Genomic DNA, 20814 nt, shown 5'->3' with positions numbered 1-20814 from the left:
AACTTGCTGCTGTCAAAGCTAAAACCCGCTAACAATTTAGTGCCAAACGCGTGTTGTTCAATATCATTTCATATTATATTATGTCACAAAGAGCTGACGGCTCTGCATCACCCTGACAAGGCTGATTTACTCTGAAGAATTCATCGACATTCTGCACAGTCAAAGCTGACTTCATTTCGTTTGGATGGACTGTGGGAAATGTGTCTGCACTTGAGTTTGAGTGTTGGTCTGAAAATCATTCTCAGGCTGAAAGATGCAGGTGACTGTTGGTCCTCAGCTCTGTGAGGTGAGGTCTTGGAAAGGCAGAAATAGACTTCTCACCGACAAGGTGATCAGACCAAGGCTTTAACACAAACCGACAGAGGTTCAGCTAAGGCTTGGGGGATTTTTGGCAACCCCAGAGTATGTAATTAGTCAGCCTTTTAGAAAAAGCAAATCATCCAAGAGAATTTTCCCTGATGCAAACATAAATCACTCATAAATGCCTTCGGAGATGTTAATCACCGTGTTTTCTTAATCACGTCTACCCATGATTCCTTCGCCCATTTTCTTTCATACCGGTAAGAAGGCACAGGTGCGGGTGGTGACGTGTCGGGATGTCACCTGGTTCAGAGGCTGTGGGACAATGGACATGTAAGGCCAGCAGAACAAGAGATTCTTCCTGGCATCGTTACAGAGGAAAAAGTAGACCTAAAATTACACGCCTTGAAAAGCGAGATGTAAATCAGGCTGTTTTTCAAATCAATACATGAAGACACACTGTGTGATGGGACTTGTTTAATGTATATCACCTGTGAAATATGCATCTATATTCATATGCTTCAGTCTGAAAGATGATGCAACGAAATATAAGTGGTTATCTCTGGGCAGTGGCATTAGGCATAGCTAACAGGTGAGGATTTTTCTTTGCACCTTCATGGGCATTCTTAAATTTTCTGAAAATGTGCATGACTTTCTTTTGTTTAAAAAAGAAACAAAAAGTTATAAAAGTCTGCTAAAGGAATGTATTGTCCAGAACAATCCCACACTGACTATCTTGGTAAGTTATGGCCCTATTCTTGATTAGAACAAAATTTCCCCAATGTAACAGGGTGCTAAAACGGAAGTTCTGAACACGCTTTCTCTGAAGGCGGCCTGTGCTGTGGTTCACTCTGAACCTGCAGGGAGGGAGGAAGGAAATGGCCTCTCGTAATTGCTCCCCAGTCATGTGCCTGTGACTCTAGATGTCCTCGGGCTGCTGTGTATGTCCCGACTGACGCGTGACTGACAAGCTCTAAGGAGGCCGGCCTCCACCGCTGAGAGATGCTGAGAGGTCTTGACAGGTGGTCAGAACAATTCCAGGTGACAGTCAGACTGAAGAGTTCCAGGAAAGGGGGGCGTGTGCGCGCACGCGTGTGTGGTTTCATCCAGGAGAGGGGACATTCGGCCCAGCCTGCTGCTCTGTCCCTCTCCTCATAGGCACCATCTCTTCCTCCAGTCTCCTAATGGGCCCTCAGTGCCACCTGCAAGCACCCAAGCTTCTCCACAGTTTCCACTACAGCCCAAGGGAGTCCACTACTGAGACCACTTCCTGAGCAGAGTGCGTTTCCCTTCGCGAACATGGAGTCAATCAAGGGCGCTGTGTGTGCAGAGCTCCAGCACAACTGGGGGGCAGGGTTCCCTGCTCAGTGTCCTCCACATCCTGCTCCAGGTGACTGGGCACTGGGGCACATGTGTGTCTTTCTTGTAGGGCTGACGTAGAGCTGATGGCGTAAGTACGTTCTGGGTACCTACCGTGCCGGGTTGGGGTGGCACAGGGGCTCCTGTGGGGGTGACCCACGGTCAAGGCCCAGATGGAGTAAGGACCGAAGTGAGACAGAGCAATGAGTAAGCAGACCCCTCACTGTTCTGGGCGGGGGTGGGGGCACACTGACGAGGGCTAGTGGAGGGAGCTGCAGTGAAACGTGTTTTGGAGGATGAGAGGGCAACTGCCCACGCAACGCTCTGACATTTGAGATAGTTCAGGGTTAGGGGACGAACGAGACAGTGACCCCGATGATACGGAGTGCACCGAGAACTTGGCTTCTCCACTACGCTCTTCTGCAGGCCGCACTGAAGGCAGAGTAATCTCCTAAACCATACTAACCCCATGTGGATGCGGACAGAGACTGCGGTTACACTGCCCCCAGTCCTTTCATTCCCTGGAGAGTTAACCCCAAAGGCTTGAGGTCATTCCCCTCTGTACGTTGGCTCCCGATCCTTATTTTCTATTGTGTTTTTTCCCATTGCCGTTTAGTCCCCTTACACTCCCCTCCCCACCATCGCAACTCTGTCATCCATGTCCACGAGTCTTTTCTCATTTTTGCTCAATCCCTAACTGCCCCCCCACTAGCTGTCATCTGTTCTCCATCTATGAGTCTGTCTCTATTTTGCTTGTTAGTTCAGTAGATTCCACATATGAGTGAGATCATATAGCACTTGTCTTTCTCTGACTGAACATTATGTCACTCAGCATAATGTGCTCCAGGTCCATCTGTACTGTTGCAAAGGGTAAAACTTTCCTTTTTAAGGCCCAGTAGTACTCCATTGTCTAAATGTTCCACGGTTATTTTGTCCGCTCATCTACTGATGGACACTGAGGCTGCTTCCATGTCTTGGCGACTGTAAACAATGCTGCCATGAACATGGGCTGCTTGTGTTCCTTTGAATTAGTGTTTTGGACAAAAGAGTTTTTGTACAGCAAAGGAAAACATCAACAAAATAAAAAAGCAACCCCAAGAATGGGAGAACATATTTGCTGATACTTCTGATAAGGAGTTAATATCAGATTTGTAAAAAACTTATAAAACTCAACACCAAAATAACAAACAACCCAATTAAAAAATGGGCAAAGGACCTGAATAGACACTTCTCCAAAGAGGACATGCAAAGGCCAACAGACATGTGAAAAGATGCTCAATGTCACTAATCATCAGAGAAATGCAAATTAAAGCCACAGCAAGATAACCCCTCACACCCGTCAGAATGTCTATCATCAATAAATCAACAATCAACAAACACCAACTGCCGGCGAGGACGTAGAGAAAAGGGACCCCCCGTGCACCGGTGGTGGGAATGCAGACTGGGGCAGCCGCTGTGGAAAGCGGTATGGAGATTCCTCAAAAAAATGCAAAGAGGTCTGCCTTTGGCTGGGAACGAATCCAAAGGAACTAGTCAGTTATCGTGTCCGAGGTCCCTCAGTCCCCAAAGAGTATGACCTGGGGCGTGCGGCTGCCCCCACGGCTTCTCCCCCTGGCCTCCAGGAACCGTGCAGCCCACATGCAGGCCAGTCCGCCCCTGGCAGCACTTAAGGGTCTCGGCCGCCCTTAGGGAGAGACCAGGGTGAGGACAATGCCACACGGGACGTGTGGTTCTGTAGGCTGTGGACTCGGCCAGCCTCACCGACCGCTCATTCTTGCCTGGCCCTCTGTGAGGAACTGAGCTCCAGTCATAGAGGGAAAACGAAAAGCAAGGGCAACAACCGCACAGCACAACAGGCTTGATTGTTAAGTGCTGGGCTGCACAGAGGAGAAGCATCCAAGCCAAGGTCAGAGGAAGGTGAAGAGGTGAGAGGACACCCAGCCTGGGTCTCCACAGTGTACACACAAAGCAAACTCGAGAGGAATGTAATCCAAAACTCAGTAAGAAAAATAGATGGGTGGTGGTGTGGGGGAGGGGCAGGAGATAGAACCGGAAAGGGAGGGTGGAGTCCACACAGCTTAGGACGTTTTACGGAGCTTATTCTCTAGGTACCTTGGGTCCTGGAGGGTGTTCGCGCAGGGCTGAGTGCGCGCGGCTTGGTCGCACTGGAAAGCAGTGTCTCACCGCATCCTATTTGCGTTTTCCTAACACCTAACGGCGTTGAGCATCTTTTCATGTGCCTATCGATCACCTGTGCGTGTTCTTTGGAGAAATGTCTATTCGGAGCCTTTGCTCACTTTTGAATTGGGTTATCTTTTTGTTATCAAATTACAATGGTTCTTCATATATTTTGGATAGAAGCCCTTTATCAGATACTTGATTTACAAATATTCTCTGCCGTTCATTCCTCTTTCAGCAACACCCTGTTCATCCTCTTCCTTCTCTGCTGATCCCCCACAACCCAGGAGCCGGAGCGTTCTTTTAAAACATCCATCATATCTATTAATTCATTCAATATCTCTCTTCAAAATGGTAGTATGACCAAATCACTCCCCTGACTTAAAAATAGGCATAAGATGATGAACCTTCTGACTTGCCATCCCTCTTGGGACCAAGTTCGGGACCCTTTCCCTGGTGTCAGTCAGGCCCTACATTTAGGGTCTGCTCCGCCCGCCTGCTTCTCTCCCATCACTCCCACCCTGGCCACACCCAGTCACACTGAGGGAGGACAGCAATGATCCTTCGGTCTATTAGGTCCCCTTGACATTGGAAGGGCAGTGCTCCTCAAGCTTCTCACACTGTAATCGGAGGAATTGCTAATCGACGGCTGTTAGACCAAAAGCTGCAGAAGGATAAGGCCCATCTGTCGTGTGTCCAGCACCTAGCAGAGGGTCTGCAGAGGGAAATGATAGAATGCAAGGGGCCAGTGGATAAATGGGGGCAGAAGGCCCCCCTGGGACACGCCATCTTGCTGGATGAAGGCACACACAGGAAAGTGCATTTATTATATTTCTGTCTTGTTCTGTGTGATCTTTACAATGTTATTTTCAACATATTTGGAAATCACCAAACTTACAGTTTCACCCAAAGTCCTTACTGACTTCTGGTGTTGACGAAAGTATCATCAAAACCACCCCCACAATTCATTTGTAATCCATCAGCTTTTCCCCCCCAAAGAACAAAGAGCCTTGTTCCCTAGAGTCTGGGAGCGATTCGCTGCCTTTGTGGCTTTTTTTAAGTTTTATTTTAAGAATGGCTTTCTAAGAGACCTTTGAAGTACAAAGCAGCCACCTTTACTCGTGTTCCTGCGAGTTTCCACCTTGGAGCCGACAGGAATCAGGACGGAGCTAAAAAGGACCTCGGTGATCATCGTGGAAGGAAAGCAGGTCCGGTGGGTCACGCAGCTTTACATGCACTTTGTGACGGAGCCGGGACCCCTCCAAGTTCTCTCCCTGTTGCGTCCACTGGTCCTTTACTTGGAAATGGTGCCCCAGTTTTCTAGTTTTGTTCACAGAAGCTCCCTTGTCTCCAGGCTCCCACACCCAGCTCAGAGACGGGTCAGTGAGACCCTCTTTCAGGCGACCAGTACCTCATGTTCATCTGCACACAGTGGTGACTTTAGAACCACATACGTGGCCCAGTCAGAGCAAGGGAGGTACAAACAGATTGTCTGGGAATCCTGACCACAAGCTCTCCTACTGCCTTGGCTGTGTGCCGGAGCTGCGGCAGCCATCCTGTGATCAGAGCTGAGAGGTGGACAGGGCTTGTCTGGAAACCCCGTCTAGCCCTGAGGCGGCTGGACCCGCAGACAACAGTGTTGTGTCCTCTGTAGTTGTGACCATTGGTGAGTCCCCTTTACTCTGAGGTCCTGTTACCTGCACACAAAGTGTCCCACTGAATGCACTCCACCAGCCCTTGTCCCCTATTCTCTGACTCCCTCCGGGACTGCGGCTCCGCTACAGTTCACACAGTCACACGCACAACAAGGACTCTCCACTAAAGATACACGGCCCTCAGAACCGAGCAGCCGGCAACCTGCTGCGGCCTCTCCAGGCCCCTCACGCGTGACAATCTGAGCTGCTGCAGGCACCGTCTCTCAACAGGAGTGCTCTTGCACTTGGGGGTTGACCTGGCCTTGGCCTTCTGCAGGGTAGTCTCGTGTCCTTCGATGTGTGTAGCAATCTGCCTCCCCTGCACGTCTGCTGAAACTGCGGCACCTACCTTCCCGCCATGGCCCTGCCTTCTAGTCCTGCCCTTGCTCACAAGGGACAAGGAGAGCTGGCCCGTCCCCAACTCACTCATTCCCATGACTGTCCCTCCTGAAGTCTCACTTCCACTGCCCGTGACAGATCAAAGGAAAACACAGACACGTGTCTGGTGTGGTCAGAGCCCCCCAAAGGCTGTGAAAGGAGGCTCACCCTCCCGGCAGCACCTGCTGACAACACTGCCCGAGCGGCCGGTCCCCGTCTCCTGCTGGAGGCTTTCCAAGCACTTAACACAGTTTTGCAATTTCCACAGCTTATGCACATACATCTCCATCCCTGCGAACGGATTGCACAGGAACTTTCCTCTCCGAAATTCTGATGGACGGCATTTTTACCCTGGGATGATGCCTCAGTTAAAGTGATATTCACCAGTATTCACTGTGTGGTAACGGCAGAGGTACCAGATCAAAGATTCCTGGCGGGCATGCTGCACAAGGTTCTCCTTCCTCAATGCATGCAGAGCAAGTCTGCGGCTCCACGTACGTGTCTGTGTGCACGCACGCCACGAATCGGCGTGTCTGCAGCTCACACGTTCGTGCACACTCAGACGCACAGCAGCCTGCGCACATCGTCTCGCTCAGACGTGGCCCGCTGTCACTGCGGTCCCCACCCGTGCGGCCAGGGGCAGGCCTGGGTGGCAGGACTGGAATTCAGAGGAAGAGGAGAGCCAGTCAGTGGCAGGACGTCCCATTTCTCCTCTACCAGCAGCCTGGAGGTAGTTCCAGCCTCGAGGTTGGAATTTCGATTGGCAGTGAATAATTCTGTAGTGTACGTATGTCCCAAACAGTCCACGGAACATGCACATACTAAGTATTCCCTTTTCTGAAATTTAATTTAAACTGGGCACTCCACCTTTCTCTAAGTGTTGCCAGGTTGAGGTCAGGCACAGTTGTCCACGGCTCACGTCCGCCCGCCGTGCTCCTTCTGCCTGCACCTGGGGAGGTAGGCGAGCCCCACCGGCCAGGGATGACTGAGCGCCAGCAAGACGAGGAGGGCTCTCGGTCAGGACGGCCTGCTGTAGGTGGGCCGAAGCCACAGACATGGGAAGAAAACCAAGTGTGTGAAGACTTGTTAAGAACACCCGGTTCATCAGCAGTGAGAGGACCCAGGGCAGTGGACCGAACAGCCCGCAGAGTCTGGACTTTGTACCGCCGGGGAGGAAAGAGGATGAGGTTCTGTGTGATGGCCCGGGCAGCCCCAGAGACCGACACTTGACCCGAAAGAAAAAAAGGCTGATACTCTGTGGCGCAACCTGTATTCACTTTTTGTCCACACTACTAATTACTTTACCTGTATAAAAATCCCTCTATTCTTTCCACGACTGGGCGATCACAGAGTGGTCAGTGCTGCTTGTGCCCATCACGAACACGGTGTAAACAAGGAGCGGCGATGACGCCTCCCAGAGCGCCGCGCCTGCTGGGCTCACAGGTGGAACAAAACGTCAGAGCAGAAGTACTGACCAGAGGGAGCCTGTGAGGAGAAACGCGGCAGGTGAGTTCGAGGCCCGAATTCCTAACATCTCTGGTCATGAATATGGGAAAGCAGGATGGAAAGGTCCAGAAGGGGCTGCCAACAAGCTGCCCAGGACGAACCAGAGGACACTCCTCTCCTCAATGTCCCTATACTTTACGGCTTACAAACTGTCCGCGGGACCTACTGCCAACTCCCTGCAATGGGACGGAGTCTGCTGTGCTTCAGGAACCGACGCTGGGAGAGGCTTGCCATTTGACAGAGTACTAAGGTTTAGGGCAGAGAAATGAGTACTTTAGATATATAATATCTTATATATTTAATATATATGATAATATTTATATCTATATCAGCGGTCAAAACTACTTTAAACCGGTCATGGAGTGCACAGTCCAGCTAGAAGGGCATTCATCAAATTGCCACGCTAACGAGTGTGTAATTACAAATGGAGTTAAAGAAAAGGACTTGGCCCTGTGAGAGCATACAGGGGAGGAATCTGGCATGACAACGGGTCGCTAGGGGAGGCTCCCCTTTAGGGGTGACACAGAGCTGACAGAGGCGGACAGGGTCGGGGGAGTGCCTCCCAGTCCAGGGCGGAGTCCTTGGCGGGCAGAGTCTGCGGGGTCACCGCGAGGGCGGAGCAGAGAGGCCGAGACAGCAAGGGGCAGGGAGGGCTGGCCGGGGCCAGCTCGTGCAGGAGGCGTGAGAAGTCACTGGACAACGCCGACCAATGGAGTGACGGCTCGTTTTGTCAGGCTGTTGTGATGCTGCTTCCGTATCTCACCGCCCTGACCCGGGCTCCAGAGCCGCACCTCCATTTCAGAGGTCCCAGAGTTTCCTGGGTCATCCAAAGAGGCTTTAGTGCCAAATGGTGAGTCGATGCGACTCGACGAAGCCTCGGTTGAAAGCGAGTCCCTCCTGTTGGTGGTCAACAGGCAGCGAAACTCCTTAGCGGCTGCCGCCCTCTGTCATCTACTGGGAAGACCGCCTCTGGTGAGACCGCCTCTGCTGCCCCTCCGCAGGGTAGCGTGGCTCTGGTCCTTCTCAAGCAGAGGCTGCAGAGCCTCCGGGTCACCAGCCAGCGGCGTGGACCCTGAGAGAGGGGGCTGGGCTCTCTCTGCCCCCTGCTCCTGGGCTGCCCCAGCCACCGTTTTGGGGTTGTTGGGTTTTTTTTCACAGCCCCTCCATCTCCACCTCCGCCCGTTCTCCTCATCTTGAGGATTGTTTTCAGTTTTAGAAATGGGAAATTTTCTTTTATTTATAGGCATTTTTCTCCTTTCCATTCCATTTGTCCGAGGGCTGACTTTGAATTGTCAATGACAAGCATTAATTGATTTTTTTCTCTGCAGTCTCTGTGCACGCCATTCCCTTCTGGGGCATTAAACGTGGACGTCTGGTTGAACGGGTAGAAGTCAGGGGGCAGGAGGAAACCATTTTTTCTATCACAGCAAGATTTCCCATTTGCCAAGATCGCACCAGACGCGTCAGGGAAATGGCGAAGTGCGTGAGATCAGGTGTAGTCACCGCACAGCTCTGGGAGAGGACGGTGGTAACTGGACGGGGTGACTGCACTGCACGTGACCAAGTCCGGATTCCACGTAGAGCAGGAGATAAGGCGTTGAGACTTGGTGATGTTTTGGATATGGAGGCCGGGGAGAGCGAGGCATCGAGAAAAACCCAATTCTGTTTCCCAGCTGGGTGGGGTGGGAGTGCTTTCACTGGAAATGAGGGTCAGGTTCGGAAAGAACGCTCCTGAGTGCCATTTTAAACACAGTGAGTTTGATACGGATTTGAACCACTTAAGTAAAGTTGGAAACCAGCCAGAAATATGGGTCCGGGGCTCAGCAGAGAGGTGTCCACTGCAGGCAGGAATGAGGAAGATACAGCTGGACAGAAATGGGAAGAGACACGATGGAGGTGCCGCCCCAGAAAACGGGGAGGGCCAGGAGCAAACCTGGGACAACTCCAGTGTTTTATGGCTGCACAGAAGAGGCCGAGGCAGCAAAGTGGCTGCAAAGGAGACTGGAGAGAGGCAGAGAGGACACCCAAAGGGCACGCCGTCATGGAAGCCAAGGGAAGAGAAGGCTTTAGTGATGTGGCCATGGCCCCCAGTGCCCACAGCTGCGAAGGGCCAAGGGACGTAGGGACGCGGGGGTCACTGATGAACCAATGACACTTCAGGTATAGTGACGAGGACAGGAGACAACGTGCCCTCACTGTGAGTGAGAGGGAGGAAATGGAACAGTGCAGACAGTGCAGACCGTTCTCGACCGAGGTCAAGCCTGCTCTTTCTACCAGCCCAGTCGTAGCAGGGAGAGCAGACCAGGCAGCCGGAGAAAAACGTGGACTCGGAGGAGGTGAGTTTATTTGCTTTCTTGTTTTAAGATAGAAAGTTTGAGTATGCTCACAACCAGTAGGCAGGCCCCTGTTGAGGAAAGAGTTGTAGATACAGGAAGGAAAAGGGGTTTGGGTTCCTGTAAAGGGAGCAGAGGATGGAAACCAAAGTTCGGGTGGTGATGGGAGAGAAAACTCACTGTAGAGCGAAGCAGCAATGTCCTTGACCGAACAGTACGAAAGGGCGGAGGGAGAGGGTCTGTACCAGTGTCAGCGGCACCAGATGCTTGGCTCCCAGATGTTTTACAAAATCTCAGTAAAGGAGGAGGGGGTGCCACGTGCTGGGGAGCAGGTCAAACATTTGGGGGGAGTAGGTAACGTCTTGAAATAAGTCTCTACGAACAATAGAGCAAACTGCTCTGAGAAAACCAGTAGAAGCACCTAACGTGTCTGGGGGAGTTTCTAGGGTTGGTGACCCTGTTGGGAGCCCAGACTGGGGGGGCTGAGCCGGCCTCCACCTGTCCACCCGCAGCACAGAGGCCTGCGTGTCAGTTCCTGACCCCGTGAACCCTACCGGCCCACAAGATAATAATTTTGTAAATGGCTACACATAGCTAGTTCCATTTCCCCAACTAACACAGGGACTCTTTGAGGCCGTGACTTCTCTGTCACTTGTCCTGGCCCTCCTGTGTCCTCCCCCAGTTCCAGGCAGAACGCACATCCATGGCACTCAAACAAACAAACAAACAAAAAGAAATAAAGCTCATGAAAGCATTGGGAAAACTTGGCAGTGTGACAAGACAAAGCTGAGTATTTTACACTACTGCTCTATCAGTAGGAAAGTTTAACATGGATATTAAATGTGTGTTTTTGAGTTCTTTGATTGTTTTCAAAGTGCATTCATATGCACCATCTTATTTGCTCATAAAATCACTAATAAAGTGGGAATTACTAGCCTCATTTTCAGTCCAGCAAACAGGGCCGGCAAGTTGAAGGTCAAGAAGCAAGGGTGTATCAGAACTGAAGATGAATCTGGGTCTTTGGACACCGAGGAGGGAGCTTGCCCCATTAGGGCCCAATGAGATCAAAAGTCCAGTGTGACCAACGTCGATTTATCAACATCGAAGCTGATGCTGGGGCATGAAATCTCCAGTCTTTTTTTCTTTTTTTTTGACACAAAGCTTAGTTTCAAAATTTCTAGGCCTGTTCTTACCACGTGCACGCCTGCCCACACCTCCAAGACTGGAAGGTGTAAAGGTGTGGACACCAGTGGCAGAGAAAGAGCTCGGTAGCTCCCTTACCTCCTGCAAGGAGAGCAACTGCCATGGATTACATTTGGCCAGCACTGTGTTTTGTTTGTTTGTTTTTTAATCTGATGCTTCTGGAATAACTGGTGGAGGAAAAGCCCTGCCTTGGGAAAAGGGCATTTTCCCGTGCGTGTAGGGGCCAGAACCCCATCGCCAATGCCTGGCCACAGTCCATGAATCTAAAGCTAATCTCAGAGAGCCTGAGGCTGCTCCGAGGACCCTAGTAAATGCATCTTTTTTCCATGAGCTTTGAATTAAACTCATTCTCCACACAAGACTCCCATATACCCCCATGTGTATTAATGTTTTACCAACATCAGCAAAGAACAAAATATCTAAATAATTTTCAAGAGAGAAAAAGGACTCTGGTAGTTCCATGGATAAAAAAAAAAAACATAAGAAAACCATCATTGGACAAGTGGAACAAAATGTCCAGGACTCGACAGGCCCATTCTTCTGAGATGAGTTAGGAAGAAGTTACCCATTTGGACACAGGGACACGTACATCGAATGGGGGAAGCAGGTCTTGTCTGCCTTTGAAAGGTCTCTTCCTTCCTGGTGTGAATCCAGGAGCCCACGTCCTGCGTTGGAAGATATCCCTAAGTTTCAGGGAGAAACTGGGCGCATGCACTCACAGCTAGGATATGGCTGAGTCTACTCCATTTCCTCAACGTCTAAGAAATATCAGCGGATCTATTAAGCTAAAGGACCCGTGTGAATGCAACATTAGAGAACTTGATTAGAGCCCAGCACTCAGGAAAACCATTTTCAGCTTTGCACATGCTACATTGCACATGTAATATGTTGTGTTGGATGTTATTTGTCACTTATTAAATGTGCATGCTAATATGAAGTGCTCCATTTCCTGACTGGGGTGGGTATTAAAAAAGTTCAATCTTATTTCACACTGGCACATTTAAGAAAACTGATTTCCTGAGCCCTTCCTTGATCCAAGGCTGAAGGTCAAAGAAGTATTCCCGAAAATTGTATTTTTTGAGGGCGTAAGGCTAGGACACGTGTCAAGGAGATCTAACTGAGTCAGACTCGGTCTCCACCCTCCACGGGCTTACAGTTCACAGGGGGAAAAGACACACATGGAACTAATTAAATGCAATATGCCAAATGTGATAATATGGGCATAGCAAATGCATAAAGAAATAAATGCAAGAGGAAAGGGAGGTTCATTCTGATGAGGGTTTGGAAAAAACTTGTAGGGTATGCAGCACCTAAGCTGGGCATATGGAGTAGAGATTCTGATTTAAATAGAAGAAAAATTTGGAACAATCCTCAACATTTTTTAAAAGCAACAGATTGTCAAAGTGAGTTTCTTATAGATCTGATGTCACTTGAGGTGCCCACGTGACACAGACTACCCCCTGGAGTGGGAGACTTCCACAAAGGAAAATGTGTTCCACAACCCTCATGTTGTCATTTGCAGATTAATATTTAAGGGTCTGGAAAGAAGAGAGTAGAAATGTTCATAAAGAAATTTTCTCCTCAAAAGGTTGTTACCCTAGAGTGACAGTGTCCCCAACACACCGTCCCCTGACGACCCTTCACTGGAGGGTACACAGGCAAGACTGTGGTCTGCTGTCACTTTCACCGGGGGGAGGGAACAGTGCCCCCTTGAGTAAAGTTTACAGGGACACTAGCGAACAAAACTCAGTTGCGACTGATTACATCGCCAGTCACACTGTTTAATGTGCCAGTGACATGAAACACTGCACAACTTACGCCGACATTCGAAAGCATGGGACAGTGTTCCACGCTACCTTTGTTCAGCGGTTCTCCCACCGCTTCAGTGTTCATTACTCATCTCTTCAGCCTTCTGTTCCTACTTAGGAACAGCGTTGCAGCGACTGTGGTCGGTTATGGTTTCTTCTGCTAATTTCTAAACATTTTCAATGGTAAATCCCAGAACTACAATAATGGGCAGTTTCTTCCTTGCCCTTCAAATTGATTAACTTCCTTTAAACTATTTAAATATGTTTGGTAAATCTTTTTTACTAGATTGCTTGAATTTTCTTATTGATTTATAAACATTCTTGTGTATTTTTGACAGATATCCTCAGTGTATTTGAAGCAAATATTTCCTCCCAGTTTCACCTTTGAGATGTTTTCTGAAATATGCATTTTTAAAACTTTAATAATTTCAAATTTATGCATCTTTTCTATATTTTTATAATTATTGAAATAAATCCTATAATTCATTTTGAACTGCTTACAGTTTTATTTCTGTGTATATGTGTTAGGCCTTTAATATATCTTAAATTCATTTTGCAACTTTTCTAAATTAGGTCTCTAACATGTAGAACCAGTTCTCCCAATTTCTCGAACACAGCTCTCTAGCTCTACTAATTTTGAGCATTAGTGTGCCTCATAACCCCAAGATATGCAACGGTATATTTCTGGAATTTTTAGTTTGTTCTACCTATTTGTATATTCTTAAGCAACATATCCATCCTTTGATAACTAAAGCATTGCAAATTTGATATCAGGTAATCAAAGTCCATCTCAAACATGTTTTTTAAAACTACATGTCTACCCACAAGCATTTATCTTCTATTTAAATTTTAGAGTTTGCTTATTGGTTTCTATAATAATGTCACTGCAATTTTGACTAGAGTTACATTACTTTTATAGATAATTTTAGGAAGAAGCAACATCTTTAAAACTTATCTTCCCAGTCATCAACATTAAGTAATCTTCCATTCAAATCTTAATTTATTAAATGTTAAGATTTTTTTCCACAGAGGTTTATTATAATTACTGTTGGATTTATTTATCCTCAACTACAGTGTTTGATAGATTCCTGCTGTTGTTTTTGTTGCTGTTTTGAATAAGGTGCATTGTACTTGGTTACTGCTGGAGAATAAGAAAGATTTTGACTCATATTAATAATTAATTAATTATATTAATCTTAAATCCGGCCACCCTGCTGAAATCTTATATCAATATTAATGGATTGTTAATTTATTATTCAATGATTAATAGAGTCTCTTGGATTACTTCAAATATTAATCATATTATCTTCGAGTAAAAAGATACTTTTGTTTTTTCTCAACTTTGTTTCTTTCCTCCCTTGTTAATTGGCTAAGATAGCAAGTAAAATGTTGGATAATAAGAAGCATTTTTATGGTCCCCATCTTTAATAGAAATACTTACATTTAAGTAATAATTTGTACACTTGCTATACTTTTCTCATATTTCTTTCTATCCCAAGCTTATCATTTCCATCACATGAGGGTAGAGTTTTTTAATGTTTTTGGACAGCTATTCTACTCTGTTAGTGTAATAAATTACACTAACAGATTTTATTATGAAGAAGCTACCAAATTTACATCTCAACCATGAATTTTTCCTAGATTTCTAAATTTGTTACAACCAACCACTTCTTGACAACTCCACTTGTATGAACAATAGATTTCACAAACTTAATACAGCCAAAGCCAAACTTTGATTTCAGTGTGTGGAGACTCCGCCCACCCAGTTACCCTGGAAGAAAACACTGCAGTCACCCCGCCCTTCGCCTTCCCTAGTATTTCCACGTCCAACCCATCAGTAAATCTCAGAACCCCACTAACAACAACTGTCTGGAACTGCAATCATCTCCTCTTTTATCCTCTGAGCCCAAACAACCTACATGTCTCACCTTGGTGACTTCAGTACCTTCTAGCTGGTCTCCATGCTTCCACGTTTGCCCCCTTCATTCTGCTCTCAGATCAACTACAGAGACCCTCAGAGTGTCTCCTGTTCAGAACATTCACTCCCTTCCCTCCACGCTTCAAATAAAACTTAACATTGCTCCATGGTCTACGAAGAGCAACAGGGTCTGGTCCGAGACACTTCCCAGTGTCTTCTTCTCCACTTCCTTCTTGCTCCCGGTGCTTCGACGTTACTCACGTTGCTGCTTCCCGTTACTTACCGCAGTCCCGGTTCGGGGCCTTCACAGCTACTGCTCCTCTGTGCGGTAAACTCTTTCCACAGGTACTCGCATGGCTCCCTTCCCTCACTTCCTCATCTTCCCTGTCTCATTGAAGTCTCTCCTGAGATACCACTCAGTCTCAACTGGCCCATATTCATAATTTTCTATTTCTTATCCTGCTTTGATTTTCATTACCATCTGACATTATATTATATATTTTAATCTTCTTCATTGCATATGTATCCCATTATAAGAAAAATTCCATATAGGAATTTCCTGTTTTCCTCACTGCTCTATTCCTATTGACTAGAATAATTAAAATGTATCCAGACCTTGCCACAAGTCCCCTGGGGAGCCGGGAAAACCACCTCCACATGAGAGCTGCTGTGTTAAATGTTTATACTAGAAATAAAACAAAGGTTTTAATCAGTAAACTAAACCAGTCAATGGGTGGTCAGGAGAGCAGCCTGACCAAAGCAGGTGTTGGGTCTGGACAAAGGGGATGTTGTGCAATAGAGCAGCCCACCATGAGCAGAGTAGGGCCTCTCTGCAAATTATCTTCCCTGCAGGAGAAACTCCAATTAGACAAGATTGAACCTGTATTGATTCAAACCCAGAATTATCTGCACGTATCCATTCTGATTATTGTTTTTTGATGACAATGTTTCTCTCTCTTCCATGTTTACGTCTTTTATTTCTTTTTCTTGTCTAATTGCATTGGCTGTATCTCCCAAATAATATCAACTAAAAATGCTAATAACTGTCACTCTTTATCACTCTTAGCTTTAATAATTTCTGTTTTATAATTGTTATGATAGTGACAAGTGAGCAAAAAATATTTTTATAAGCTTCAAACACATCTTTCTCATCTAATTCTTTTAGCAGAAATAATTTTTTTAATTTATCAAATGCCTTTTCAGCAACTGAGGAAATATATTTTTTATTTTTCTCTGTTCTACCCTTGTGATTAAATATATTAACAGATTCTGTAATATTGAGTCAATTTTCTAACATATTTCCTTGGCCACGGAGCATTTTTATTATGGAACTAAATTTGAGTATTTTAACATTGAAGAATTTAAATTTATAACCCCAAGTTAGATGGCTTATGGTTTTGGTTTTTACTCTTCTGTGATATACTTGCCTAGTTTAAATATCAAAATTTTGCTGGCTTTCATAAATAAATAAATAATGAAGAACTTAACATGGAACTAATCTGTTTATTAAAGTTTTAAAATAGCATGCCCATGGTTGAACCTTGAGAAAAAATTAAAGAAATCTTTTACAAATTTTTGTGTTTTACATTTATTTCCAACAATAAGTATACTCACAGTTAAGAATTATTTCTAAGTATTCGGTTGCTTTTCATGAGTTTAAATGTGTAGTGGTCTAATTAACTTCATTTTTTAATTTTTCAGTAATTACAAATTATTGGACTTTTTGGCATCAGTTAATTGCCCCCCTAATTAGGAGGTATAGATGAAATTTTTGCTAATGTACAGTATTTAATTTTCAAATTTGTGCAAATTCTTAGCAAGAAGTGTCTACTATCAGACTATGTCAAGCAGAAATTCCTCAAAATCTGTGCATGCATCTTTAAACTCTGACAGTCCTCTGATAATTCTATTTAATACTGAGACAGAGAACGTGAAGCCCATAAGCAAACTATAATGGTTTACAAGACTCCCACTTACAGGCAAATTTGCTGCCCTGTGCTGATCTAACATCCCATCTAGACTACTCATTCTTCAGTCTCAATCCAGCCCTTACCTTCCTGGGATGACCCCTTCACCTCACTCTGTATGAGGTTTAGTTTCTTCTGACATGCCCCCTTCTCTCATCCCAAAGGTCTTTCAAAATAATCTTCCCTCCCCTCTGGGATTTAAGACCCATGAGATCTAGTGCTGCATCTGTGGTGTTGCCACCACACCTCTAGGTCACAGCCTGATGTGGGGTCTTATTCACTCAGTATTTGCTCTGATTCCTGGGGGGCGGAGACCTTGCCATTCCTCCCACTTACTCCAAGTAGTTCTGGATGCAGAGCAGATACCCAATAAATACCACATTTCATTGCTGCTTACGGGGTTGATCAGTTTTCTATTTTCCAGTGACTCTAATCTGTCCCAGGGATCTCTAGAATCTGAGCTTTATCTTCTTTTCTTTAGAATCTGTAACTTAACAGCTGGAAGTAACCCCTAAAGGCTATTTGACCCCAGCCTCTGACAGTAACATGCTGATGTTAATTCAGGCATAAAAATAATTTTCAAAATAACAATGACTCCCCAAAAGGATTTCCCTTGCCTCCCTTGAAGACTTTTTATTTGTCAAAAAGACTTCTTTTTAAAAAAGTCGGCCTTACATCTAAGCTTATTCCAGGGATGTTTGTCTTTGTGTCCTCCCTGGGTATTTGTAGCTATCTCTGATATAATTACTTTCTGGCCAAAGTTTTGTCTGTCTGACAGGGAGACAGACAGAAAGACAGACAGTATACCCACCTTTAAACACAAGAAAATCCCTCTTTTCCATTGAAAGTTCAGAGGCAGATCCACCAAAGACAATTCTTTGCAAAGGCCAAGAGATCAAAGACAGAAACTGCATCAGAAAATTGTCTCCCAAAATCTTATTAATTTTCCCCTGAAACTTACAAAGGCCAAGTAAATAACTCTTCTTTTTAATTTTTATTGAGGTTATTGGGGTAACATTGGTTAATAAAATTAGAGGTTTCAGGTGTACGATTCTATAATGCATACATCATCAGCATATGTGTTTATCAACCCCAGGTAAGTCTCCTTCCATCACCATCTGTCTCCACTTTACCTATTCTACCCCTCCCCCCTTCTCTTCTGAATGTCACCATACAAGGGGAGACCCAAAGAAACCGAATCACCTTCTGGAGGGCAGGCCCCTTTGCAGCACAGACTTCCCCTGCAGGTGAGTGTTCTAGGAACCCACTGCAGCAGTGCACAGCTGGTGTTGTTGTGAGAGGCTGCATTTGGCTTCAGTGAAATTTTTTTTTAAGATTCTCTCAACATGTTTGCTCATTTCATGATGGGTCATTGATGAGCGCACCTGCCCACACTGAGCTAAGTGTTCAGCAGTTTTTGACCAAAAACTGCCAAGAGTCCCATGTCCCACCCAACCTGTTCACATGATTTTTGCCCCAAGCAACTTTCTTTTGTTTTCCTGGATGCAAAAAGTCCTCAAAGGGAAACGTTTTGCCAGTGTGGAAGAGGCGAAACAAAAAACAGAAGAAGCACTAAAAGCCATCAAAATCAATGAACTCAAAAACTATTTTGAGCAGTGGAAAAAAAATTTCCAAAGGTGTACTGCATCAAATGGAGAGTACTTTGAAGGTGACTGAAGTTTAAACACAAGAATAAATACAGAATTTTTATAAATAAATCTGGGTTTTAGGGGGGGTCCCCCTCACACTATTGTCAGTCTCTGAGTCTTTTATCTTTGCTTCCTTCCTTCTTTTTATGCAGCCCCAACCCCCTTCCCCTCTGACAGCCGTCAGTCTGTTCTCTGGATCTATGAGTCTATTTCTATTTTGTTAGTTCATTTGTTTTCATTAGACTCCACATATAAGTGAAATCATATGGTACTTGTCTTTCTCTGCCTGGCTTATTTCACTGAGCATAATACTCTCCAGTTCCATCCATGCTGTCACAAAGGGTAGGAGTCCCTTCCTTTTCTCTCTCTCTCTCAATCTCTCATTTTTTACAGCTGAGCAGTATTCCACTGTGTAAATGTACCACAGCCTTTTTAATCCACTCATCTACTGATGGACACTTGGGCTGCTTCCAAATCTTAGCTACTGTAAATAACACTGTGATGAACGTAGGAGTACACATATTCTTTCAAATTAGTGTTTCAGGTTTCTTTGGATATATTTCCAGAAGTGGAATTGCTGGGCATAAGATAGTTCCATTCATTTTTTTTAAGGTAACTCCATACTGCTTTCCACAGTGGCTGCACCAGAATGCGTTCCCACCAACAGTTGACAAGGGTCCCTTTCCTCCACGTCCTCACCAACACTTGTTGTCTGTTGATTTATTGATTGTAGCCATTCTGACAGGCGTGGGGTGACACTTCATTGTGGTTTCAACTTGCATTTCTGATTAGTGACAATGAGCATCTTTTCATATGTCTGTTGGCCATCTGCATGTCCTCTTTGGAGAAGTGTCTATTCAGGTCCTTTGCCCATTTCTTAAATGTATTGCTTGACTTTTTGGTGTTGGGTTTTGTAAGTTTCTTACAAATTTCGGCTTTAAGCCCTTATCAAATGTATCAGCGAATATGCTCTCCCATTCAGTGGGTTGTGTTTTCATTTTGTTGACATTTTAATGATGTTAATTCTTCAATCCATAAGCAGAGGGTGTGTTCCCACTTACTGGTACTGCTTACACAGCAGGGAGAATTTCCGACGGGGCTTTTTGTCTCCAATTCTCTTTTCTCCACAGGTCAATTGCAAGCCTTACCATTTTATCCAAGGCACTGCTTCACAGCTCTGAGGACCTCTGTGACATCGTGCCCACGGTGGCTGTCATGGCACAATGAGCCATGGTTAGCATCCAATATCTGAGCGTGAATCAGCAACATTCTGAGTGTGTGTGTGTAATATGTAGCACGGGTAGGTTTTAAGAGGAAGGGACAGCATAAAACACCTGGAGTTAGGATGCTTCCTGGAGTTTAGGGTGTCTTCCTGGGGGAGATTTGTGTTACCATAAAGAATAAGGAAATTAGCTTCCTGAAAGTGGAATGGGGGTCTATGCAGAGTAAGAGACACCCGAAGTTAGACAGAGAGGCCGAGATGAGTCGGAATCTATGAGAGGGAGTGGCAAGGAAGCACAAAACCCTTAGGTTAGGTCAGGTGTCCGATGCTGTGCTAAGGCGCCCCGTGAGACGATACCTGCCAAGTCCCTGGAGGCCTAGTGACCTAGTGACGACTCCTGGAGAGCCTACACTGACTTCGAAAGAAGTAGAGATGCTTTCTGAGGTTTGCTCTGAACCGATTATTCCAGAACGACTATATCCAGGGTAACCCAGATAAGAAAGTATCCCTTGTCCTACCACTTACCAAAACAGACCCTTCTGATGGAACCTTTCGGAGTACACAGTGACCATGCATCTGTTGCCCTCCCAGCATCCACTTCCCCCGTGTCCTGTCTCAATAGCTTATACTTACACTATTTTCCTTGAATGGTCCCATAATTCTCCTTATGGTTCTGATGAAGCCAAGCCCACCCTTAGTTCTGGGGTGGAACACATGACTGGCTGAGATCACTGGGACATGCCCTCACCGGTGTGACTCTTCTGATGACTGGAACTGACCTTGGCTGGACCAATCAGGGGATAGGAGGAGAAAACTGCCCTGGACACTGTTGGTGGCTGAGCCATCTGGTGACTGTGTGATGAAGCCAGATCCACAGAAGGCAAAGGGTATACCTCAGTGCCGTGGCTGAGCCTCCCAGGCAAGCCTGTGTTGAGCCTGCCTCATCTCTGGACATTAGCTCATCAATAAATTAGCCAATTAGTACATTCCCTTCCTTGTGTCAGCACGGGTGAGCCGAGCTGCGCTCACAGGCAACTGCACAGGCTCTCACCGACGAGCTTTCTCTGACCCCGTGGTTCCCACACGAAGTCATGACACGACCACCAGGACGCTGATTCCAGAGCCTGGACAGAAGCCTCCACTCTGTCTGAGACTTGAGAGCAAGACAGACCTGAGGTGGGAGCTCTCCCTGGTGGTGGCGGGGACCATGCCTCTCCCCAAAACATCCCTCCTTTGGCTGGGAGGGGGTCTGGAGATGAGGGCCCGGCAACCCAGGAACCAGCCTTGTGCCTGTCCCAG

This window comes from Artibeus jamaicensis, unplaced genomic scaffold (genome assembly GCF_021234435.1).
Source record: "Artibeus jamaicensis isolate MK-2021 breed Jamaican fruit bat unplaced genomic scaffold, CSHL_Jam_final contig_755, whole genome shotgun sequence".
NCBI classification, from domain to species: Eukaryota; Metazoa; Chordata; class Mammalia; order Chiroptera; family Phyllostomidae; genus Artibeus; species Artibeus jamaicensis.
Note: the sequence above shows the minus strand (reverse complement) of the source record.